At 39.2% G+C, this 27,554-nt stretch overlaps 1 protein-coding gene across 8 annotated transcripts in view; it reads left to right on the top strand.

The window, feature by feature from the left end:
• The window catches only part of LOC133564596 (rap1 GTPase-activating protein 2-like), a 314,916-nt gene that overhangs the window by 86,306 nt on the left and 201,056 nt on the right, over positions 1-27,554 (top strand). The gene's annotated exons all lie outside the window — the stretch shown is intronic.

The following is a 27,554-nucleotide window of genomic DNA, read 5'->3' as shown; positions in this document are numbered from 1 at the left end:
AATCCGATGACACAACTACAAAGTGGTGAGTTGGCTGCGATGGTGGGGGAGGATGCCGGACAGACCTGGGAGGCCCAAACGAAAGAGAATATACTTATTTGAAGGTATTTTGGGGTTTATTGAGGTTAGCTAATTTGACTTGTTTTGGAAAGTCTTGACAAGCCAAATTTTCTTGTTCTATTGGCAGATAATTTTGCTTAGTTCAAGTAAAATACCCCTCATTTTTGTATTTTTTTTTCTCGTTTTTGAACACTGACTTTTTGCAGTGTGGGGTCTGAAAGTACTGACAGCCTACAAAACCAGGCCAGACACTACAAAGTTCTACAGGAGCTTAATTTAAGAATATTTTTCAACATATTGGGCAAAAAAGTCTCGGATTTTTTTTCTACCGAGAAAAGTGCACTTGTTATTAGTGAGAATATACCTATTTTAAGGTATTTTGGGTTCATTGAGGTTAACTAATTTTACTTGTTTTGGAATGTCTTGACAAGCCAAATTTTCTTGTTCTATTGGCAGATAATTGTGCTTAGTTCAAGTAAAATAAGTCTCATCTTTGTATTTTTTTTTCTTGTTTTTGAACACTGACTTTTTGCAGTGTACTAGAACACAGGTGTCAAACTCAAGTCCTGGGGGCCATATGTGGCCCATTGCTTCATTTTATTTGGCCCTTGGAACCCTGGAAATAATATTTATAAAAAAAGTACTTTAACTTTTCTTACTAAATGTATTCTTTCTTTCTATTTTGGGAGAAAAAAATATGTACTCCATGTCATCGCAAATTATGTTGATTGAAACTTTTATTAGTAGATTGCACAGTACAGTACATATTCCGTACAATTGACCACTAAATGGTAACACCCCAATAAGTTTTTCAACTTGTTTAAGTCCACGTTATTCAATTCATGGTGAACTTAACTTAACTTAAATATTGTCTAATTATGCTAAAATATATGATCAAACATTCAAACTATTTCGGAAATAGAAATAAATACTAATAATAGTGATTTTAAAGCAATTATCCATTAATTTGTGCAAAGTAAGAGTAGCAAAGGATTTCATGGTAAATTTGATGTCAGGGTTAGTTGGTGACGAACCCCAAGATGCAGAGATGGAGGCAGGCATGGAGTGAGAAAACCTGATTTCATTGAAATACAAGAGCAAAACCGAACAAAAAGCGCGCACAAGGCGGATAACAAACTAAGGGAGCTAGCATGGGAGCTATAAAATAAAAGGAGCTTAGCATGGAAGTAAGCAAAAACAAAAATGGTCTAGCGTGGAAGCTAGCGGGTAGCGAGCAGGAAAACAGAAGTCGTAATGTGTAGTGCAAAACAAACTTGGAAGCAGGGAACAAAAACAGTAAGCTAAAAACATCTAACGAAATATAGACACGACCTGATACGACACGACAGGTAGCAACAACAAGAAGTGACATTGACAAGACAAGTCAAAATGACAATAGCCCAGCCACTGACTTGAGCACAAAAACAGGCTCAAATAGAAGCGGGCTGATTGACATCAGGTGTGGCCAGGTGCCCATCAGCCGCAACTGAGGGAAAACAGCGCACGGGAAAAAAAACAGGAAACAGACAAAATAAGAGCGCTGACAGGAACTAAACACAGAGGAAACCAAGACAAATGCAGGAAAAAAAACTAAAACACAAACAAACTGTCAGGGGAAAGCCTGACATTTGCGACATTTACTCTGGTTTCTACAGCATTTTTCTCTAACTGCAAAAAAACTGTCCTTTTTTTTTTTTTGAAAAAAAAAATCATGATTCCGAGCGCATATCATTATGTCAAGATAATGGCACTAGTATTTACTTTAGAATATTTTTCAACATATAGAGCAAAAAGGTGAATTTTTTTTTCTATCAAGAAAAGTGCATTCGTTAGTGAGAATATACTTCCATCCATCCATCCATCATCTTCCGCTTATCCGAGGTCGGGTCGCGGGGGCAACAGCCTAAGCCGCACCGATCCGCCTGTCGATCTCACGATCCACTCTTCCCTCACTCGTGAACAAGACTCCTAGGTACTTGAACTCCTCCACTTGGGGCAGGGTCTCCTCCCCAACCCGAAGATGGCACTCCACCCTTTTCCGGGCGAGAACCATGGACTCGGACTTGGAGGTGCTGATTCTCATTCCGGTCGCTTCACACTCGGCTGCGAACCGATCCAGCGAGAGCTGAAGATCCCGGTCAGATGAAGCCATCAGGACCACATCATCTGCAAAAAGCAGAGACCTAATCCTGCGGTTACCAAACCGGAACCCCTCAACGCCTTGACTGCGCCTAGAAATTCTGTCCATAAAAGTTATGAACAGAATCGGTGACAAAGGACAGCCTTGGCGGAGTCCAACCCTCACTGGAAATGTGTTCGACTTACTGCCGGCAATGCGGACCAAGCTCTGGCACTGATCGTACAGGGAACGGACCGCCACAATAAGACAGTCCGATACCCCATACTCTCTGAGCACTCCCCACAGGACTTCCCGAGGGACACGGTCGAATGCCTTCTCCAAGTCCACAAAGCACATGTAGACTGGTTGGGCAAACTCCCATGCACCCTCAAGAACCCTGCCGAGAGTATAGAGCTGGTCCACAGTTCCACGACCAGGACGAAAACCACACTGTTCCTCCTGAATCCGAGGTTCGACTATCCGACGTAGCCTCCTCTCCAGTACACCTGAATAAACCTTACCGGGAAGGCTGAGGAGTGTGATCCCACGATAGTTGGAACACACCCTCCGGTCCCCCTTCTTAAAGAGAGGAACCACCACCCCGGTCTGCCAATCCAGAGGTACCGCCCCCGATGTCCACGCGATGCTGCAAAGCCTTGTCAACCAAGACAGCCCCACAGCATCCAGAGCCTTAAGGAACTCCGGGCGGATCTCGTCCACCCCTGGGGCCTTGCCACCGAGGAGCTTTTTAACTACCTCAGCGACCTCAGCCCCAGAAATAGGAGAGTCCACCACAGATTCCCCAGGCACTGCTTCCTCATAGGAAGACGTGTTGGTGGGATTGAGGAGGTCTTCGAAGTATTCCTTCCACCTATCCACAACATCCGCAGTCGAGGTCAGCAGAACACCATCCGCACCATACACGGTGTTGATAGTACACTGCTTCCCCTTCCTGAGGCGGCGGACGGTGGTCCAGAATTGCTTCGAAGCCGTCCGGAAGTCGTTTTCCATGGCTTCCCCGAACTCTTCCCATGTCCGAGTTTTTGCCTCCGCGACCGCTGAAGCTGCACACCGCTTGGCCTGTCGGTACCTGTCCACTGCCTCCGGAGTCCTATGAGCCAAAAGGACCCGATAGGACTCCTTCTTCAGCTTGACGGCATCCCTCACCGCTGGTGTCCACCAAGGGGTTTTGGGATTGCCGCCCCGACAGGCACCAACTACCTTGCGGCCAGAGCTCCGATCTGCCGCCTCGACAATAGAGGTGCGGAACATGGTCCACTCGGACTCAATGTCCAGCACCTCCCTTGTGACATGTTCAAAGTTCTTCCGGAGGTGGGAATTGAAACTTTGTCTGACAGGAGACTCTGCCAGACGTTCCCAGCAGACCCTCACAATGCGTTTGGGCCTCCCAGGTCTGTCCGGCATCCTCCCCCACCTTCGCAGCCAACTCACCACCAGGTGGTGATCGGTAGAAAGCTCCGCCCCTCTCTTCACCCGAGTGTCCAAAACATGAGGCCGCAAATCCGATGACACAACTACAAAGTGGTGAGTTGGCTGCGATGGTGGGGGAGGATGCCGGACAGACCTGGGAGGCCCAAACGAAAGAGAATATACTTATTTGAAGGTATTTTGGGGTTTATTGAGGTTAGCTAATTTGACTTGTTTTGGAAAGTCTTGACAAGCCAAATTTTCTTGTTCTATTGGCAGATAATTTTGCTTAGTTCAAGTAAAATACCCCTCATTTTTGTATTTTTTTTTCTCGTTTTTGAACACTGACTTTTTGCAGTGTGGGGTCTGAAAGTACTGACAGCCTACAAAACCAGGCCAGACACTACAAAGTTCTACAGGAGCTTAATTTAAGAATATTTTTCAACATATTGGGCAAAAAAGTCTCGGATTTTTTTTCTACCGAGAAAAGTGCACTTGTTATTAGTGAGAATATACCTATTTTAAGGTATTTTGGGTTCATTGAGGTTAACTAATTTTACTTGTTTTGGAATGTCTTGACAAGCCAAATTTTCTTGTTCTATTGGCAGATAATTGTGCTTAGTTCAAGTAAAATAAGTCTCATCTTTGTATTTTTTTTTCTTGTTTTTGAACACTGACTTTTTGCAGTGTACTAGAACACAGGTGTCAAACTCAAGTCCTGGGGGCCATATGTGGCCCATTGCTTCATTTTATTTGGCCCTTGGAACCCTGGAAATAATATTTATAAAAAAAGTACTTTAACTTTTCTTACTAAATGTATTCTTTCTTTCTATTTTGGGAGAAAAAAATATGTACTCCATGTCATCGCAAATTATGTTGATTGAAACTTTTATTAGTAGATTGCACAGTACAGTACATATTCCGTACAATTGACCACTAAATGGTAACACCCCAATAAGTTTTTCAACTTGTTTAAGTCCACGTTATTCAATTCATGGTGAACTTAACTTAACTTAAATATTGTCTAATTATGCTAAAATATATGATCAAACATTCAAACTATTTCGGAAATAGAAATAAATACTAATAATAGTGATTTTAAAGCAATTATCCATTAATTTGTGCAAAGTAAGAGTAGCAAAGGATTTCATGGTAAATTTGATGTCAGGGTTAGTTGGTGACGAACCCCAAGATGCAGAGATGGAGGCAGGCATGGAGTGAGAAAACCTGATTTCATTGAAATACAAGAGCAAAACCGAACAAAAAGCGCGCACAAGGCGGATAACAAACTAAGGGAGCTAGCATGGGAGCTATAAAATAAAAGGAGCTTAGCATGGAAGTAAGCAAAAACAAAAATGGTCTAGCGTGGAAGCTAGCGGGTAGCGAGCAGGAAAACAGAAGTCGTAATGTGTAGTGCAAAACAAACTTGGAAGCAGGGAACAAAAACAGTAAGCTAAAAACATCTAACGAAATATAGACACGACCTGATACGACACGACAGGTAGCAACAACAAGAAGTGACATTGACAAGACAAGTCAAAATGACAATAGCCCAGCCACTGACTTGAGCACAAAAACAGGCTCAAATAGAAGCGGGCTGATTGACATCAGGTGTGGCCAGGTGCCCATCAGCCGCAACTGAGGGAAAACAGCGCACGGGAAAAAAAACAGGAAACAGACAAAATAAGAGCGCTGACAGGAACTAAACACAGAGGAAACCAAGACAAATGCAGGAAAAAAAACTAAAACACAAACAAACTGTCAGGGGAAAGCCTGACATTTGCGACATTTACTCTGGTTTCTACAGCATTTTTCTCTAACTGCAAAAAAACTGTCCTTTTTTTTTTTTTGAAAAAAAAAATCATGATTCCGAGCGCATATCATTATGTCAAGATAATGGCACTAGTATTTACTTTAGAATATTTTTCAACATATAGAGCAAAAAGGTGAATTTTTTTTTCTATCAAGAAAAGTGCATTCGTTAGTGAGAATATACTTCCATCCATCCATCCATCATCTTCCGCTTATCCGAGGTCGGGTCGCGGGGGCAACAGCCTAAGCCGCACCGATCCGCCTGTCGATCTCACGATCCACTCTTCCCTCACTCGTGAACAAGACTCCTAGGTACTTGAACTCCTCCACTTGGGGCAGGGTCTCCTCCCCAACCCGAAGATGGCACTCCACCCTTTTCCGGGCGAGAACCATGGACTCGGACTTGGAGGTGCTGATTCTCATTCCGGTCGCTTCACACTCGGCTGCGAACCGATCCAGCGAGAGCTGAAGATCCCGGTCAGATGAAGCCATCAGGACCACATCATCTGCAAAAAGCAGAGACCTAATCCTGCGGTTACCAAACCGGAACCCCTCAACGCCTTGACTGCGCCTAGAAATTCTGTCCATAAAAGTTATGAACAGAATCGGTGACAAAGGACAGCCTTGGCGGAGTCCAACCCTCACTGGAAATGTGTTCGACTTACTGCCGGCAATGCGGACCAAGCTCTGGCACTGATCGTACAGGGAACGGACCGCCACAATAAGACAGTCCGATACCCCATACTCTCTGAGCACTCCCCACAGGACTTCCCGAGGGACACGGTCGAATGCCTTCTCCAAGTCCACAAAGCACATGTAGACTGGTTGGGCAAACTCCCATGCACCCTCAAGAACCCTGCCGAGAGTATAGAGCTGGTCCACAGTTCCACGACCAGGACGAAAACCACACTGTTCCTCCTGAATCCGAGGTTCGACTATCCGACGTAGCCTCCTCTCCAGTACACCTGAATAAACCTTACCGGGAAGGCTGAGGAGTGTGATCCCACGATAGTTGGAACACACCCTCCGGTCCCCCTTCTTAAAGAGAGGAACCACCACCCCGGTCTGCCAATCCAGAGGTACCGCCCCCGATGTCCACGCGATGCTGCAAAGCCTTGTCAACCAAGACAGCCCCACAGCATCCAGAGCCTTAAGGAACTCCGGGCGGATCTCGTCCACCCCTGGGGCCTTGCCGCCGAGGAGCTTTTTAACTACCTCAGCGACCTCAGCCCCAGAAATAGGAGAGTCCACCACAGATTCCCCAGGCACTGCTTCCTCATAGGAAGACGTGTTGGTGGGATTGAGGAGGTCTTCGAAGTATTCCTTCCACCTATCCACAACATCCGCAGTCGAGGTCAGCAGAACACCATCCGCACCATACACGGTGTTGATAGTGCACTGCTTCCCCTTCCTGAGGCGGCGGACGGTGGTCCAGAATTGCTTCGAAGCCGTCCGGAAGTCGTTTTCCATGGCTTCCCCGAACTCTTCCCATGTCCGAGTTTTTGCCTCCGCGACCGCTGAAGCTGCACACCGCTTGGCCTGTCGGTACCTGTCCACTGCCTCCGGAGTCCTATGAGCCAAAAGGACCCGATAGGACTCCTTCTTCAGCTTGACGGCATCCCTCACCGCTGGTGTCCACCAAGGGGTTTTGGGATTGCCGCCCCGACAGGCACCAACTACCTTGCGGCCAGAGCTCCGATCTGCCGCCTCGACAATAGAGGTGCGGAACATGGTCCACTCGGACTCAATGTCCAGCACCTCCCTTGTGACATGTTCAAAGTTCTTCCGGAGGTGGGAATTGAAACTTTGTCTGACAGGAGACTCTGCCAGACGTTCCCAGCAGACCCTCACAATGCGTTTGGGCCTCCCAGGTCTGTCCGGCATCCTCCCCCACCTTCGCAGCCAACTCACCACCAGGTGGTGATCGGTAGAAAGCTCCGCCCCTCTCTTCACCCGAGTGTCCAAAACATGAGGCCGCAAATCCGATGACACAACTACAAAGTGGTGAGTTGGCTGCGATGGTGGGGGAGGATGCCGGACAGACCTGGGAGGCCCAAACGAAAGAGAATATACTTATTTGAAGGTATTTTGGGGTTTATTGAGGTTAGCTAATTTGACTTGTTTTGGAAAGTCTTGACAAGCCAAATTTTCTTGTTCTATTGGCAGATAATTTTGCTTAGTTCAAGTAAAATACCCCTCATTTTTGTATTTTTTTTTCTCGTTTTTGAACACTGACTTTTTGCAGTGTGGGGTCTGAAAGTACTGACAGCCTACAAAACCAGGCCAGACACTACAAAGTTCTACAGGAGCTTAATTTAAGAATATTTTTCAACATATTGGGCAAAAAAGTCTCGGATTTTTTTTCTACCGAGAAAAGTGCACTTGTTATTAGTGAGAATATACCTATTTTAAGGTATTTTGGGTTCATTGAGGTTAACTAATTTTACTTGTTTTGGAATGTCTTGACAAGCCAAATTTTCTTGTTCTATTGGCAGATAATTGTGCTTAGTTCAAGTAAAATAAGTCTTATCTTTGTATTTTTTTTTCTTGTTTTTGAACACTGACTTTTTGCAGTGTACTAGAACACAGGTGTCAAACTCAAGTCCTGGGGGCCATATGTGGCCCATTGCTTCATTTTATTTGGCCCTTGGAACCCTGGAAATAATATTTATAAAAAAAGTACTTTAACTTTTCTTACTAAATGTATTCTTTCTTTCTATTTTGGGAGAAAAAAATATGTACTCCATGTCATCGCAAATTATGTTGATTGAAACTTTTATTAGTAGATTGCACAGTACAGTACATATTCCGTACAATTGACCACTAAATGGTAACACCCCAATAAGTTTTTCAACTTGTTTAAGTCCACGTTATTCAATTCATGGTGAACTTAACTTAACTTAAATATTGTCTAATTATGCTAAAATATATGATCAAACATTCAAACTATTTCGGAAATAGAAATAAATACTAATAATAGTGATTTTAAAGCAATTATCCATTAATTTGTGCAAAGTAAGAGTAGCAAAGGATTTCATGGTAAATTTGATGTCAGGGTTAGTTGGTGACGAACCCCAAGATGCAGAGATGGAGGCAGGCATGGAGTGAGAAAACCTGATTTCATTGAAATACAAGAGCAAAACCGAACAAAAAGCGCGCACAAGGCGGATAACAAACTAAGGGAGCTAGCATGGGAGCTATAAAATAAAAGGAGCTTAGCATGGAAGTAAGCAAAAACAAAAATGGTCTAGCGTGGAAGCTAGCGGGTAGCGAGCAGGAAAACAGAAGTCGTAATGTGTAGTGCAAAACAAACTTGGAAGCAGGGAACAAAAACAGTAAGCTAAAAACATCTAACGAAATATAGACACGACCTGATACGACACGACAGGTAGCAACAACAAGAAGTGACATTGACAAGACAAGTCAAAATGACAATAGCCCAGCCACTGACTTGAGCACAAAAACAGGCTCAAATAGAAGCGGGCTGATTGACATCAGGTGTGGCCAGGTGCCCATCAGCCGCAACTGAGGGAAAACAGCGCACGGGAAAAAAAACAGGAAACAGACAAAATAAGAGCGCTGACAGGAACTAAACACAGAGGAAACCAAGACAAATGCAGGAAAAAAAACTAAAACACAAACAAACTGTCAGGGGAAAGCCTGACATTTGCGACATTTACTCTGGTTTCTACAGCATTTTTCTCTAACTGCAAAAAAACTGTCCTTTTTTTTTTTTTTTACTGTAATAAACAGGGGTGCCGTTTTGGCATTTACAGTAATACACCAAATTATCTACAGTTGTGGATCTGCGGTTAAAAACAAATACCAAACTGCCAACTCAGGTGGCAAAATGTTACTGTAAAATTAGTGGGGGGGTTTTTCTTTACAGTAAAAAAAAAAAAAAATACACAAATTCTGGCACCTGGGTGCTTTTTTTTTTTTTTTTACCATAAAAACAGTAGTACTGTTTTTCCATCCATCCATCCATCCATCCATCCATTTTCTACCGCTTGTCCATTTTGGGGTCTGGGGGGGGGGGGGCTGGAGCCTATCTCAGATGCATTCGAGCAGAAGACAGTGTACACCCTGGACACATTTACAGTAATATACATTAAATTTGGAGGTGAAATTATTGCAACTTACCATATTATTTTTACATTTTAGTTTTAAAAAAATATCTACTAATAAAATGCACTAAGAAATTGTGTAATAATAGTATTCACTAGCTGGCGACTTGTCCAGGGTGTACACCGCCTTCCGGCCCAATGCAGCTGGGATAGGCTCCGGCACCCCCCGCGACCCCGAAAGGGACAAGCGGTAGAAATGGATGGATGGATAGTTTTATACACTGTTAGATGCGGCCCTCTGGGGCCAAACATAACTGCGATGTGGCCCCTCAGTGAAAACGACTTTGACACCTCTGTACTAGTGCTACTGAAAATATGTATATATATATATATATATTTTGGACTTGTTAAGAATTACGTTTGTCAAGTGTGAATTATCTGTGACCTTCCATATAAGCTTTTGATACGTCGTTCTGATTCAGAATACATTTCTTTGTGTGGGTCTGCATATCACACTCGCTGCTATCGGAAGTAAATCCTTGTATCACCGAAGGGATATGCCTCTCCTGATTGGGTCTTTGTGTGCACACGTCAGGGAAGAGACGGCGGTGTCGCTCTGGCGAAGCCGAGCTTAAACCCAACTGCCTTTTTTGGGGGAGTAATTGTTCTTTTCTGTTCGGTGTGTACTTTGTCACAAACCAAGTTTACCTATCGTCTTTGCAAAATAAGTGTGATCAATATCGAATCAGCAGGCATATGAGTAGATATGTGATTTAAGTTAGTACCAATGATAGTAACACATACTAGGTGTGGTGAAATTATCCTCTGCATTTGACCCATCACCGTTGATCACCCCCTGGGAGGGGAGGGGAGCAGTGAGCAGCAGCGATCCCCGCGCCCGGGAATCATTTTGGTGATTTAACCCCCAATTCCAACCTTTAATGCTGGGTTTCAAGCAGGGAGGTAATGGGTCCCGTTTTTATAGTCTTTGGTCTGACTCAACCGGTGTTTGAACTCACAACCTACCGATTTCAGGGCGGACACTCTAACCACAAAGCCACTGAGTATGATGATACATCTGATGCAGAAATCATAATTGTTTTCTGTTTTAAAAACGGGGTGATCCCTTGGTTAATTTTTAGGGCCGCAGTTGTTTATCTTCTTGAGAACCAGAGTCCTACATATAGACACTGCAAATTATTTGCCTTTTACCAATATTTCTAGAAATGTCCCCAGTATTAAGGGTCATACCTATTTTTAGTCATTGACTAAACTTGATTTTAACATGAATAATTATTTTCTTAAGATTTTTTTTCTATTATCGTTTAAAAATGTTAAAATTAATAAAATACAGATTCAAATAAGGTATTTCTATTTTCCATCTTTGGATAAGAGTAGACTCTAGAGCAGGTCTGGGCAATTATTTTGACAGGGGGCCGGGATATCTATTTTTAGGAACACTAATACAAGACCTCACAATAATGTCTGATTGAATGCTAAAAACGTTATGACAGACCCCCTTAAAAATTGGAATGGGATTTTATTTTTTTTACTGAACGAGACACTCAATGTACATGAAAATAAAGAATGTGGGATTTACAATATTAACTATGAACGATAAAACACTGAATATTGACAACATATGAACATCACACATCCGCTCGATCAACATATTTTACAATCAAACGAAAACGCAATTTTAGGTCCGCACTTGTTTATCTTCTTGAGAACCAGCGTCCTACATAAAGACACTGCAAATGATTTGCCTATTACCAATATTTCTAGAAATGTCCCTAGTTTTAAGGGTCCTTACCGATTTTTAGTCATTGACTAAACCTGATTTTAGCATGAATAATTATTTTATTAAGATTTTTTTTCTATTCTCGTTTAAAAATTTTAAAATTAATAAAATACAGATTCAAATAAGATATTTATATTTTCCATCTTTGGATAAGAGTAGACTCTAGAGCAGGTCTGGGCAATTATTTTGACTGGGGGCCAGGATATCTATTTTTAGGAACACTAATACAAAACCTCACAATAATGTTAAAAACGTTATGACAAACCGCCTTAAAAAACGGAATGGAATTGTATTTTTTTTTTTACTGAAAGAGACACTCGGAATGTACATGAAAATAAAGAATGTGGGATTTACAATATTAACTATGAACGATAAAACACTGAATATTGACAACATATGAACATCACACATCCGCTCGATCAACATATTTTAAAATCAAACGAAAACGCAATTTTAGGTCCGCACTTGTTTATCTTCTTGAGAACCAGCGTCCTACATAAAGACACTGCAAATGATTTGCCTATTACCAATATTTCTAGAAATGTCCCTAGTTTTAAGGGTCCTTACCAATTTTTAGTCATTGACTAAACCTGATTTTAACATGAATAATTATTTTATTAAGATTTTTTTTCTTTTCTCGTTTAAAAATGTTAAAATTAATAAAATACAGATTCAAATAAGATATTTCTATTTTCCATCTTTGGATAAGAGTAGACTCTAGAGCAGGTCTGGGCAATTATTTTGACAGGGGGCCGGGGTATCTATTTTTAGGAACACTAATACAAAACCTCACAATAATGTTAAAAACGGTATGACAAACCGCCTTAAAAAACGGGATGGAATTTCATTTTTTTTACTGAACGAGACACTCGGAATGTACATGAAAATAAAGAATGTGGGATTTACAATATTAACTATGAACGATAAAACACTGAATATGGACAACATATGAACGTCACACATCCGCTCGATCAACATATTTTACAATCAAACGAAAACGCAATTTTAGGTCCGCACTTGTTTGTTTATCTTCTTGAGAACCAGCGTCCTACATAAAGACACTGCAAATGATTTGCCTATTACCAATATTTCTAGAAATGTCCCTAGTTTTAAGGGTCCTTACCAATTTTTAGTCATTGACTAAACCTGATTTTAACATGAATAATTATTTTATTAAGATTTTTTTTCTTTTCTCGTTTAAAAATGTTAAAATTAATAAAATACAGATTCAAATAAGATATTTCTATTTTCCATCTTTGGATAAGAGTAGACTCTAGAGCAGGTCTGGGCAATTATTTTGACAGGGGGCCGGGGTATCTATTTTTAGGAACACTAATACAAAACCTCACAATAATGTTAAAAACGGTATGACAAACCGCCTTAAAAAACGGGATGGAATTTCATTTTTTTTACTGAACGAGACACTCGGAATGTACATGAAAATAAAGAATGTGGGATTTACAATATTAACTATGAACGATAAAACACTGAATATGGACAACATATGAACGTCACACATCCGCTCGATCAACATATTTTACAATCAAACGAAAACGCAATTTTAGGTCCGCACTTGTTTGTTTGTCTTCTTGAGAACCAGCGTCCTACATAAAGACACTGCAAATGATTTGCCTATTACCAATATCTCTAGAAATATCCCTAGTTTTAAGGGTCCTTACCGATTTTTAGTCATTGACTAAACCTGATTTTAGCAAGAATAATTATTTTATTAATATTTTTTTTCTATTCTCGTTTAAACATGTTGAAATTAAGAAAATACAGATTAAAATAAATATTTCCATTTTTCATCTTTGGATAAGAGTAGACTCTAGAGCAGGCCTGGGCAATTATTTTGACTGGGGGCCGGGATATCTATTTTTAGGAACACTAATACAAAACCTCACAATAATGTTAAAAATGTTATGACAGACTCCCTTAAAAAACGGAATAGAATTTTATTTTTTTTTACTGAATGAGACACTCCGAATGTACATGACAATAAAGAAGGTGGAATTTACAATATTAACTATGAACGATAAAACACTGAATATTGACAACATATGAACGTCACACATCCGCTTGATCAACATATTTTACAATCAAACGAAAACGCAATTTTAGGTCCGCACTTGTTTGTTTATCTTCTTGAGAACGTCCTGTAGACACTGCAATTGTTTTGCCACTTACCAAGATTTCTAGAAATATCCCTAGTTTTGAGGGCTTTACCTATTTTTAGTCATTGACTAAACCTGATTTTAGCATGAATAATTATTATTGTTTTTTTATATTCTCGTTTAAACATGTTGAAATTAAGAAAATACAGATTAAAATAAATATTTCTATTTTGCATCTTTGGATAAGAGTAGACTCTAGAGCAGGTCTGGGCAATTATTTTGACTGAGGGCCGGGATATCTATTTTTAGGAACACTAATACAAGACCTCACAATAATGTCTGATTGAATGCTAAAAACGATAGGAGAAAACATTTTTTACTGAATGAGACACCCAGAATGTACATGAAAATAATGTGGGATTTACAATATTAACTATGAACGATAAAACACTGAATATTGACAACATATGAACGTCACACATCCGCTCGATCAACATATTTTACAATCAAACGAAAACGCAATTTTAGGTCCGCACTTGTTTATCTTCTTGAGAACCAGCGTCCTATAGACACTGCAATTGATTTGCCACTTACCAAGATTTCTAGAAATATCCCTAGTTTTAAGGGCTTTACCTATTTTTAGTCATTGACTAAACCTGATTTTAGCATGAATAATTATTATAATTTTTTTCTATTCTTGTTTAAACATGTTGAAATTAAGAAAATACAGATTCAAATAAATATTTCCATTTTGCATCTTTGGATAAAAGTAGACTCTAGAGGAGGCCTAGGCAATTATTTTGACTGAGGGCCGGGATATCTATTTTTAGGAACACTAATACAAGACCTCACAATAATGTCTGATTGAATGCTAAAAACGTTATGACAGACCGCCTTAAAAATTGGAATGGAATTTTATTTTTTTTACTGAACGAGACACTCAGAATGTACATGAAAATAAAGAATGTGGGATTTACAATATTAACTATGACCCATAAAACACTGAATATTGACAACATATGAACGTCACACATCCGCTCGATCAACATATTTTACAATCAAACGAAAACGCAATTTTAGGTGCGCACTTTTTTGTTCATCTTCTTGAGAACCAGCGTCCTACATAAAGACACTGCAAATGATTTGCCTATTACCAATATTTCTAGAAATGTCCCTAGTTTTAAGGGTCCTTACCGATTTTTAGTCATTGACTAAACCTGATTTTAGCAAAAATAATTATTTTATTAATATTTTTTTTCTATTCTCGTTTAAACATGTTGAAATTAAGAAAATACAGATTAAAATAAATATTTCCATTTTGCATCTTTGGATAAGAGTAGACTCTAGAGCAGGCCTGGGCAATTATTTTGACTGGGGGCCGGGATATCTATTTTTAGGAACACTAATACAAAACCTCAAAATAATGTTAAAAATGTTATGACAGACTCCCTTAAAAAACGGAATGGAATTTAATTTTTTTTTACTGAATGAGACACTCAGAATGTACATGACAATAAAGAAGGTGGGATTTACAATATTAACTATGAACGATAAAACACTGAATATTGTCAACATATGAACGTCACACACCCTCTCGATCAACATATTTTATAATTAAGCAAAAACACAATTTTCAGAATCCGAATCAGACATACTTTATTAATCCCCGATGGGAAATTTAAATTTTCAGCACAATCCCATTCAAGATCAGACAAACATTACAGGGCGACAGAACAGCATCGCTGACGGGTCTGCCAACTTCCGGCGCCCCATACAAAAAGGTGAGATACAGGTAAACAAGTGGGGGGGGGGAATGGAAGAAAAAAGTAAAATATTAAAATAAAATATAAAATAAAATAAAATTAAAAAATCGGTCTAAGCCTGGGCCGCTGGAGAGGGGGTCCAGACTGAGGCCAAGGGAAAAAAACAACTCATAGCCATAGTAGACATCCCTCTTACAACATCAAAGAAAACAAAGTACATTCTGAATACAGCTATGAATTAAAAGTAAAAGAAACATATACACTTTTAGGGCCGCATTTGTTTGTTTATCTTCTTGAGAACCACCGTCCTACATACAGACACTGCAATTGATTTGCCACTTACCAAGATTTCTAGAAATGTCCCTAGTTTTAAAGGCTATATATATTTTTAGTTTTTGATTAATTTGATTTTAGCAAGAATAATTATTTTATAAAGATGTTCTCTCTATTCTCATTCAAAAATGTTAAAATTAAGAAAATACAGATTCAAATAGGATATTTAGGTTATCCATTCAAATATCTTTGGATAAGAGTAGACTCTAGAGCAGGGCTCACCAACCTTTTGAAACCAAGAGCTATACTTCTTGGGTACTGATTAATGCGAAGGGCTACCAGTTTGATACACACTTAAATAAATTCCCAGAAAGAGCCAATTTGCTCAATTTACATTTAATTCTGTTATCATTAATAATTAATGATATTCATATTTGTGGAGACACTGATCATCTTACTGATTCCTCACAATGAATATATATTTTTGATAACATGTTTTAAAGAGGTTAAAATCCAATCTGCACTTTGTTAGAATTTATAACAAATTGGACCAAGCTATATTTCTAACAAAGACAAATCATTATTTCTTCTAGATTTTCCAGAACAAAACTTTTAACAGAAACTCAAAAGACTTTGAAATAAGATTTACATTTGATTCTACAGATCTAGATTTGCCAGAATATTTTTTTTGAATTTTAATTGTAATATTTTTGAAGAAATATTTCACAAATATTCTTTGTCGAAAAAACAGAAGCTAAAATGAAGAATTAATCTGAAATGTATTTATTATTCTTTACAATAAAACAATACATTTACTCGTACATTGATTTAAATTGTCAGGAAAGAAGAGGAAGGAATTTAAAAGATAAAAAGGTATTTGTGTTTCAATATTTTAAAATCATTTTTAAGGTTGTATTTTTTCTCTCAAAAGTGTCTTTCTGAAAGTTATAAGAAGCAAAGTAAAAAAATTAATGAATTTATTTAAACAAGTGAAGACCAAGTCTTTAAAAAATTTTCTTGGATTTTCAAGGTCTATTTGAGTTTTGTCTCTCTTAGAATTAAAAATGTCGAGCAAAGCGAGACCAGCTTGCTAGTAAATAAATACAATTTAAAAAATAGAGGCAGCTCACTGGTAAGTGCTGCTATTTGAGCTATTTTTAGAACAGCCCAGCGGGCGACTCGTCTGGTCCTTACGGGCAACCTGGTGACTCCTGTTCTAGAGCAAGCCTGGGCAATTATTTTGACAGTCGGGGGCCAAATTTAGCGAAAAAAATGTGTCTGAGGGCTGGTATATCTATTTTTAGGAAAACAATAATATTTGATCGGATGCTAAAAACGTCATTACAGACCGCCTTAAAAAACGGAATGGAATTAAAAAATGTTTTACTGAATGAGACACCCAAAATGTACATGAAAATAAAGAATGTGGGATTTACAATATTAACTATGAACGATAAAACACTGAATATTGACAATATATGAAGGTCACACATCCTCTCGATCTACATATTTTACAATCAGGCGAAACGCAAAAAAAATCCAGCAAACAGCGAAATATGAACACAAAGGGTAAAAAAACAACAACACCGACAATCTGATACAACTGATTTATCACTAGGCTTTAGAACTTTGATGTAAAAATCTCCTTCCGCGTCTGTCCCTGACACCCACATTTCAGGCTGGCTGCTCTGGAAACATTCTGTGGAAACGCTCCCCACCCACACTGCTTGGTGCCTCGTCTGAGCTGCTGTGACTTAGATTGCCATAGTAACTAATTAGATTACCATAGTGACTAATTAGATTACCATAGTAACTAATTAGATTACCATAGTAACTAATATATCCTGCAAAAGCACAGATTCCAACCATTGAAACACTTTGTATAGTTCAAGACTTACGGTCATTTAAAAACATCAAAGAACATCATAATGGCAGCAACAGTTTCTGTCTTAAAAATAAATAAAAAAATGTTTGGGAATGTCCGGTGGCCCGGATTGAAAAGCTTAACGGCATGTGGCCCCTGGGTCTTAATTTGCCCAGCTCTGTTTGAGAGTGGAGGTTACGGTCTGAGGCATTGATGGCTGTGGTGTTAGCATAGAGGAGAAAAAGTTTTTTTATTTGATATATTTGGGACGGCGTGGCGCAGTGGAAGAGTGGCCGTGCGCAACCCGAGGGTCCCTGGTTCAAATCCCACCTAGTACCAACCTCGTCACGTCCGTTGTGTCCTGAGCAAGACACTTCACCCTTGCTCCTGATGGGTGCTGGTTGGCGCCTTGCATGGCAGCTCCCTCCATCAGTGTGTGAATGTGTGTGTGAATGGGTAAATGTGGAAGTAGTGTCAAAAGCGCTTTGAGTACCTTGAAGGTAGAAAAGCGCTATACAAGTACAACCCATTTATATCCGGAGGATACGACATTATCCGTTGTCGCGAGGGGCTTCAGCGTAAGCAAAGAAGCCGAGACTTCCCTCTCCTTAGGCACTTGGCCGGTCGGACGTGCCCTTAACACAGGCCTCTGCCAATTATTTTGACTCGGGGGGGGGGGGGTGTCTGGGGGCCGGTATATCTATTTTTATGAACACTAATACAAAACCTCACAATAATGTCCGATTGAATGCTAAAAACGTTCTGACAGACCGCCTTAAAAAACATATTGGGATTTTACATTTTTCTATGAAGGATAAAACGCTGAATATTGACAAAATATGAATGTCACACCCACTTTCGATCGACACATTTTACAATCAAGTGAAACGCAACAAAAATGCAAAAAATAGTGAAATATGAATGTGAAAGGTACAAAATAAGCTCACCGAGAATCTGAGTGTGAGTTTTCCTTGCCCTTTTGTGGGTTCTTCCGAGGATGTTGTAGTCGTAATGATTTGTGCAGTCCTTTGAGACATTTGTGATTTGGGGCTATATAAATAAACATTGATTGATTGATTGATTGATATATCTGATACATCACTAAGCTTTCGAATATTGTTGTGAATATCTCCTTCCGCGTCTGTGGAAACGCTCCCCACCCACACAGCTTGGTGCCTCGTCTGAGCTGCTGTGACTTAAATTACCATGGTAACTAATTGGATGACCATATTAACTAGTGTATCATCCATAAGCACAGATTCCAACCATTGAAAAACTTTGTATAGTTCAAAACTTACGGTCGGTAGAAAACATCACTGCGAATCATAATGGCAGCTACACTTTCCATCTTAAAGATCTAAAAAAAATATTTGGGAATGTCCGGCCGGCCAGATTGAAAAGCTCAACGGGCCCGCATGTGGCCCCCGGGCCTTAATTTGCCCAGGTCTGCCATAACGCCTCCTCATTTTGGGCGCTTGTACCCGTGATCTTGTCCTTTCGATCATAACCCGTAGCTCATGACCATAGGTGAGGATAGGGACGTAGATCGACCGGTAAATTGAGACCTTTGGCTTCTGCCTTATCGCGTTCTTCTTTTTTGGTTTTCCCCACTTGAAAAATCTTGTTTTGAGAGTGTACAAAGGTTCGAGCAGACTTAGTTTAGGAATTGCAAGTTGAACATTGCTTGTTTTGAGAAAAAAATACTTATTTTTAGTTTTAAAGTTCTGCTCGTTTCTAGATATACAGATCCTAATTTAGGATGTCTTATCAATTAAAACCATATGTCCATGCAGTTAGTTCCAAGTTTTAGTAGTTTATTTTCTGCCAAAAATCTAGTCTTTTGATCTTAGCTAAATTTTGCAGTGTAGTGAATATGTGTTTTTGGTACACAGCACTTTGTCTCTCCGGAGGATACGACAATATTTTTTATCAACTAAAAAAACTCAGTAAAAAGAAAGTTCTTTCTTCTCTGGTGATATCACAGCCATCAGTGCTCCAGACGGTAACCTCCTCTCAAAAGTCTACTTAAGGAGTTGAAATTTAAAACGCCAAGGATTATGGTGGATTTTGTCTTTCTGTACATGAAGAAACCAGACCGCGGGTGAACTTTCATCTTTAAATCAATCCCTGGGTTTCCTTCATGTTATCCTTATATAAATACTGAAGAAATATGTTCAGTGCTCTCAGAACCACCTACGTGCAGACTGCATGCTGCTTCCTAGGGTTAGAACAGAATTACTCAGACCTGTTATTGTTGTTTTTATTAAGGGGAGGCTTTCAGTTGGACCCAAATTGAGAGACATTGCATTTAAGTGTCCTATGTGATTGTATTATTGTGTTGATTATGCTACATTATAGGCAGTTTAAAAGTCTTAAATGACCAACAAGCAAGCAAATGTGCACATAAAATCATTTTGACTTGGGGGCCGCATCGGGTTAAAAACAATTGGCCAGTGGCCAAAAGCCGGCGACATGTAAAGTAACAATATGTATACACACACATCTATAACTTATACATATGTGTGTGAACACAACACATACACACACAAACATACATATATATATATATATATATATATATATATATATATATATATATATATATATATATATATATATATATATATATATATATATATATATATACCGAATTTCCATTAATTGCCGCAGGGCATATAGTATGCCCCTGCCTTGAATTATATATATATATATATATATATATATATATATATATATATATATATATATGTGTGTGTGTGTATATATGTGTGTGTATGTATGTATGTATACATAGAAACTTCTCTGTGGCCACCTGAAAACCTCACCACGCAAGAGAGGGGGGTGGAGCAAAAACGAGAGACGGCAGATCAACTTATATAAAAAGGGGCCTATTTAATAGGTAAGGTGTGTACATTATTTTTTCAAATGGGACTTAAATGTTTCATATTTCCTTCTCTTTGTTGGATCTGGACCATATCCAACAAAGAGAAGGAAATGGGACCAAGTCATTGTTTTGCAAGTCACAAGTAAGTCTCAAGTCTTTGCCCTCGAGTCCCAAGTCAAGACAGGCAAGTCCCGAGTGAAGTCCAAAGTCAAGACTGAAAAGTCTCAAGTCAAGTCCCAAGTCCTGCATTTTGAGTTTCGAGTCATTTCAAGTCCTTTTAACCACAGACTAATATATTTACACAGATTGTGTATGCTTTTAAAACGGTGTATGTATTTATTATTTAAAAAAAAATTGTGCTGACATTGCACTTCATGATAGCACTATTAACCAGTTATTTTAAACATTTAACTCATTCCTTTACAGAATGAACACATTTGAAAAAAACAAGTGCAACTGTACTTATTTGCACAAAGGTGTTAACATTGTATTTCCATGGCATTTTGCATTGTAACTAGTTCCATAGCAGTTTCTATCCTGTTCTTACCTTATCTCATTGATCTCATCTCATACTGTATGTGTGTTGATGTCTGCGTACACATAAAAAACATAACTACATGAAAATAACAAGGAACAGAGTTGTAGTTTTTAGATTTCACGGCCCTATGGAATATGTACACATATTCTTAATATAGTATACATTTTAACTGACCTTTATTTGACTGTTTGTCTTTTTGTAGGTGGCTAAAATATGTGGTGCTACTGACCACCGTATAACATTACGTTACCGTGTGTGATACATTGACTAACGTAACATTATGTGTAGGTACCTCATGGAACCCTGCTTAAAAAAAAAATCACTTGACAAAAAGTACGAATAAAGTAGCGAACTGCAGTGGACGCAACAGATTGTTGTGTTTGCAATGACGTTATAACCATAGACATATTATAAGAAGACGCAGCATTGGCTGCTGTGACGTGAGCAATTTGGCCGCCATCTTAAAGTGGCGATGAGGAGCCGGCAAGCAGCCTAAACTGACAGTTGACAGGTAGCAAACAAAGATGCTGGGCTGGTGTTTAGCGTTTTCCTGCTTTAATGAGCGGACTGTTGAAAATAGGAATTGGGGGATTACTTTTCACAAGTAAGATTGAAAATTAACATGGTTGTATTTTGTGAAAATAATATTACCACAGAGTTGAGAAGGAACAAAGATCTTCAATTTGTATGTGAAAATCACAAAGAAATCTTCTGGGGGAGGATGACGCCCCTGCAGGTATTTGGTTTACAAACTTTCAGCCCCACCTAAAACAAAATTCACCAGCCGCCACTGATTATGATGCATTCTCATTTTAGGCAAAGTATAAGACAATACTTTCTTAACAGTATAATTGTGACCAGGAATAAGTCTTCAAGTAACAATATTCAAATACCAACATTGTTGGGTAAGACAGAATTTGCCTTTATTCTGAATCCAGTGAAACAGATTGGTGGTTTTAGCTGATATAAAGACTTTCAGGTGTTTATATATGTTTATGTTTAAGTATTTTGCAGATGCTTTTATCCGAAGCAACATACATGAAAAATACATATAAAACAATCACTGTAAACATGATAATTTAAGGGAAGAATGTAATACAAAATATTAATACAAAGTGTCAAGACAGAATAAACTCTCTGCTGTTGCAGCAACAGAAATACAGTCTATAAGATATATAGATATCTTATGTATTTATACATTATGTAGGATATATGCATGTATATACAACCTAATCATATTGTTCCTTCACCTTAAAAATAGCTGACCGTTTTTTCCCCCTTTTTGGGATTATTATTCCCAGTTTTGATCTTGGACGTCTGCTCACTTATAGCATATAAGAATATTCCACTACTGTTAAGCAAACAATGAACATGCCAAAAAATGTGTCTTTTATCATAGTTAGACGTATGAAAAAAAAAAGCCCGTGAATATCAGTGGTATTCAGTGAGGTAAAATGAATAAAATGCGCTGACAGTTCATTGCTCCTGCCAAATGAATTGCACTGAGTGCAGGGGATCACCACTCCAAGATGGCGGCCCCGTCACGTCAGCACCAGCAGCGTTCGATGCTGCGTACCCTTATAAGATGTTTATTTTCATAACGTTAGCAGTGAGTTTACAGCCTCACTGATTTAACTAAACAGCAAATAAAAGTTACGTTACTCAGCCAATAAATGTTAACCTACATTAAAAACTTACCCTTCTTTGTGCAACTTCAAATGTCGAACGAAGTTGGAAGTTGTTGCGTCTCTGTCTGTAATCTTCGAACGAACCGCATGCTTAGCATACTGGAATTCGTTTTTTGTTGACAAAGTCGTAGTTTTAATACCCGAACGAAACAATTTTTGGCATAATTTTTCCTCATTGGCGTGTTGTATGAGAGCTCTTCTTCGTTGGTTTTCATGCAATTCGATTGTGACGAAAATAACGTGGTTCTTATTTGATTGGCTGTTGTTCTGACAGGTAGCGCACAGGCTGTCATCGCACACACGCCGACAGACACGGACAGATACGGAGAGCTCCTGAATAACTTTTTAATCGTTGGGTTTTGGGGAAAGTAGCAAGTCATGTCAAGTCAAAAGGCTCAAGTCCAAGTCAAGTCACAAGTCATTGATGTTGAAGTCTAAGTCGAGTTGCAAGTCTTTTTACATTTTGTCAAGTCGAGTCTAAAGTTATCAAATTCATGACTCGAGTCTGACTTGAGTCCAAGTCATGTGACTCGAGTCCACACCTCTGGATATGGTCATTACTGCCACAAGTGGTGGAAAAGTTTAGTGCAACTAAGTAACACTGTGGAACATAGGACCACAGCTTAAAAAAACAATATTTTATTGGCGGCGCTCGAGAGGGTGCTCACAGCCCAACAATGGTTAAAGAACACAATGTGGACTCACACACACAAGACCCAAAAATTGGTGCCATTAAGTACCGGTATTGATTCCTGGGTACCGGTAATTGATACTGTATTGGTTCAAATTGTAACGGTATCCGTCCATACCCCTCAGTATCATTATGATTTATTTCAATTCTTTCTCATGCATTTTGTAAGCAAACTTGGGAAACCGGAAATTTAAATCACCAAAACACCAAGAAAACAGAAGCGGGAGAAGAACAACACACACACACACACACACATGCACACGCAGACGCACTCACACATTCTTGTATTTGTTACCTTCTGGAGACTTCCAAAAACACATAAGGGCCAATTTAGTGTTGCCATTCAACCTATCCCCAGGTGCATGTCTCTGGAGGTTGGAGGAAGCCGGAGTCCCCAAAGGGAATCCACGCAGTCGTTTAAAACAAATATGATAATTTTGGCCAGAGCGGGAGTACTTCAAATATTTACACACACTCGTTATTTCATATGTTGACCAGAGGGGCAGCCTTTTTAAAACCGACACACAGTAAATTTGAAAATTCCCTCCTTAGTTCCTGTTTAGTCTGTCACCATGGTTTCATATTGTTTTCACCTGCTACTCACGGTCCCTGCAGACCTGTTTTACTAATCACTTTCCTTATTTAAGTTCGCCCCTTTCGTTAGTTCTGCCTGGGTTCCTAATTTGACTTCGAGCAACAGTGAAGACTGACTTCTGTATGAATATTCTCGCTACCCTACACGCTACGCCTTTGTTTTTATTCTAGCTCTCACGCTAATGATTTGTTTTCCCTTTTGTGTGCCTTCGTGCCTGGAGGAACAAACCCGGCATCGCTATGCCACTCAGCCGTTACAGAAATACATTTATATTGGTATCGGGACAACCCTACCCTATGGTCGTTTAAAATCCTGGACTTGCACATGTCATTGAGACTCAGAAAAGTAATAATAAAACAGAATGTAAGCATTTATCATATTCAAATGATATTTAAGTATCAAAAACAATTCATATTCATCAAAACACAATAGTATCGACAATTGGTACTGTTGAGTACCAACCTGCTCCATTTTTCAGGTAGCCACCCGCGGTTGGAACAAAGGAGCATGTGCGGTCACAACAAAAGTGTGTTAATATGCATGATAATTGCAGTAATGTTTAGTAATTAATCGCACGAGATAAAGCGAGAAGCCTGTGACATCCCTGATTTTTATGCATGCTCGCGCTTCCACGACCTGGCAGGAGAGCGATCAGAAAACCATTTTCCGAGAGGGTACCGACCGCATTCGCATACTTGAAAGACAATTGATTTGTTTATCCAGAAAACAAAATTGAGCCAATTTGTCAAAACACAGACCACCGAAAAAAAAAGATGCTTCACATGCGGAGTGAGAATTCGGAGGCTGGCTAACATTGTCAGCCAGAGCCAGTTCATGAGCACTGTGATCAGCTCTGTCATCGTGTGTGATTTATCGCTGCAATCAATGCAACAAATGCATCTTCTTGCGTTTTTCTGTCCTCTGATTGGATCTGTCCAATCTTTCATTCCCCGCCTCACCTTTCACATTTTTTTTTGCTGTGGTTCTCATTTCCTTTCCCACAATCCTTCATCCTATTCTCCTAATTCCATCCAATGCATTACCTCCGATGAAACACACAAATCTGCGCTCCGTTCCCAAATGCTACACACACCTTCTAATTTCCACGACCCACACATTTGTCTCGCCAGCGTTGTCGCGGCATCCTCATTTACTGACAGATAGAGTGACTCAGTACTTTCGCACCAAAGCTGACAGAATCCAGTTACAGTGTTGTGCACCGGCCGTCTGGAGGTGGCACCAATACTTCGACTGATAGATCATCCATCAGACTCTACTTTGGATGCTGTCAGAAAATGGAGTACAGTTCGTAATAACTGTCTGGGCCTTTCTAGCTATGTGTGTCTGCAGCCCGAGAATACAACCACTTTCCCTCTGCAGCTCCGCTCTAGGAGTTCACCTGCTATTGCTGCTTCAAACACATAACAACATAGTTTATCAAATGCTCCTCTTATAGTCGTCACTTGTATCTTCTTCTACTGAGCTGAAGTCGAAGTGCCCAGCAGGCACAAGGCATTGATGCAACGATGATTATACATACATGTTTTCTTTTTTTTTTTAACCCTTGGGTAATGTTCATATTGTTGTTTGTGGGTCTGATGGACCCCTTGAATTGTGCGGCTTTTAATGCCTCATAATCAAACACTTTACATTAAAATGCTGAACAGATGTTTACCTTATCCCAATAAACATCTGTTCAGTATTTTAACAAAAAAATGGGTTTGATTGTGAGGAATTAAAAGCCAAAAAATGCACAAACGCTGACTGATGAACAACAATATGAACGTTGCACAGAAAATTTCTCTGCCAGGTTCTGCATCCCACAGGGATTCTTCTTTTGTGTTTTCTGCACCTGCGTTTGCAACGTTGTTTGTCAACATTGTCTGCTCTCATTTTCTCGCACATTTGACCCTCTAATGTTCTGTGTACCTACACTCTGTCCTCATCCTTTATCTTATCCCAATAAACATCTGTTCAGTATTTTAACATAAAAGTGTTTGATTGTGAGGCATTAAATAGCCACAAAATGCAACGGGTCCATCAGACCCACAATCATTGACTAACAGCAATATGAACGTTGCACGGAACATCTCTCTGCCCGTTTCTGCATCCCACAGGGATTCTTCTTTTGTGTTTTCTGCACCTGCGGTTCCCACAGAAGGATGTAACATTGTTTGTCAACATTATCTGCTCTCATTTTCTCGCACATTTGACCCTCTGATGTTCTGTGTACCTACACTCTGTCCTCCTCCTTTATCTTATCCCAATAAACATCTGTTCAGTATCTTAACATAAGTGTTTGTTTGTGAGGCATTAAAAACCACAAAATGCAACGGGTACATCAGACCAACAAACGCTGGCTGAGTAACAGCAATATGAACGTTGCACGGAAAATTTCTCTGCCAGGTTTTGCATCCCACAGGGATTTTTCTTTTGTGTTTTTTGCACCTGCGGTTCCCACACAAGGTTGCAACATTGTTCATCAACATTATCTGCTCTCATTTTCTCGCACATTTGACTGTCTGATGTTCTGTGTACCTACACTCTGTCTTCACCCTGTCTAGGGCTGTTGTGTGTGTGTGTGGTACACAGAACATTAATTTCCACACTTCTATTAGCTCCAGGTCCAGTGGACCCGGACATCTTATATGTAATAGAAATGTGTAGGGGGGGTGTATGGTGTGTAGTCATTAAATATGTATTCTGATATATGTTCTTCACAGAAAATGAGCCAAAGCCAGTGAGTCTCAGTTTGAAAAAATAATGAATTGTATCAGTTTTCTTTTAATAAAACATCAAAACAGGTCCCACAGACCCAAACATCACACAAGGATTAAACAACGTTGCAAAATAGTTGTATTTGTACAAGGATGTTAAACGTTGGAGCCACGTTTTTGGTTGAGAAATGACCAAATTTCAAAGGTCAAATCAAAGTCACAAGGTGACGGTGAGTAAATGTCATCAAAAAGCATGTTGTTTCAACGTTCTGTTTGTGTTGTTGAATATTGGTCGGAAAATTAACACAATCCAATGGTCGAATCAACATCAGAACCCGACATTCATCGAACGTTGTCAAGAAGCATGTTGTTTCAACGTTAGGTTTGAGTTGCTCAACGTCTGGATCTATTTCAACACGTTTTTTTTTTTAATGTCTTGTGCCTGCTGGGCGAGCATCCCATCCAGCAAATGGAAAATGTATGACTGACTTAAAAACGCATTGGCAAATTAAAACCATGTACACTAGTGTGTCAAAAAAATGAAATTTCGACTGAATTGCAATTTTTATATATAATGATTTTTAATCAATCTAAAAAATCAACAGTTGATTTAAAACAGTTATTAAACAAACAATAAATGAATAAAATATATACATCTTTTTTTTTTTAATATGTCCTGTCCAACTAGTCAAATGGAAAGACTTACTGTACTTTAGAAAAGAGACATGTTGGATACTTCTCTTGTTGCCTTATTTGTATTTGACTTTATTAAATATTTGGGTAGAATTTAATTAACAAAACCCGTTTTTTGTTTTTTTTATATAATATAAAAATGTATCAGAGCTGTTTATCTATTTTATGGATGACGGTAGTTAATCATAGAACTGGCACCCAATGTTATTAAAAGAGTATTGATTTTGAATCGAGAATCATTATGAATCAAGAATCGATTCTAAATCAAATCGTTACACCCAATAATCAAATCGAATCGTGTGGTGCCCAGAGAGCCCTAATGTACAGTTGTTGTTGTTTTTTTCGGAACATAGTGCACACCCGATAATAAAGGTGTCATCTATTCCCTACCGCTTGTCCCTTTTGGGGTAGCGGGGATGCTGTAGTGTATCCCAGCTCATTATGACT

This window comes from Nerophis ophidion, linkage group LG13 (assembly GCF_033978795.1).
Source record: "Nerophis ophidion isolate RoL-2023_Sa linkage group LG13, RoL_Noph_v1.0, whole genome shotgun sequence".
Lineage (NCBI taxonomy): Eukaryota > Metazoa > Chordata > Actinopteri > Syngnathiformes > Syngnathidae > Nerophis > Nerophis ophidion.
The sequence above is the reverse complement of the archived record's forward strand: the minus strand, read 5'-3'. Positions and strand labels throughout refer to the sequence as shown.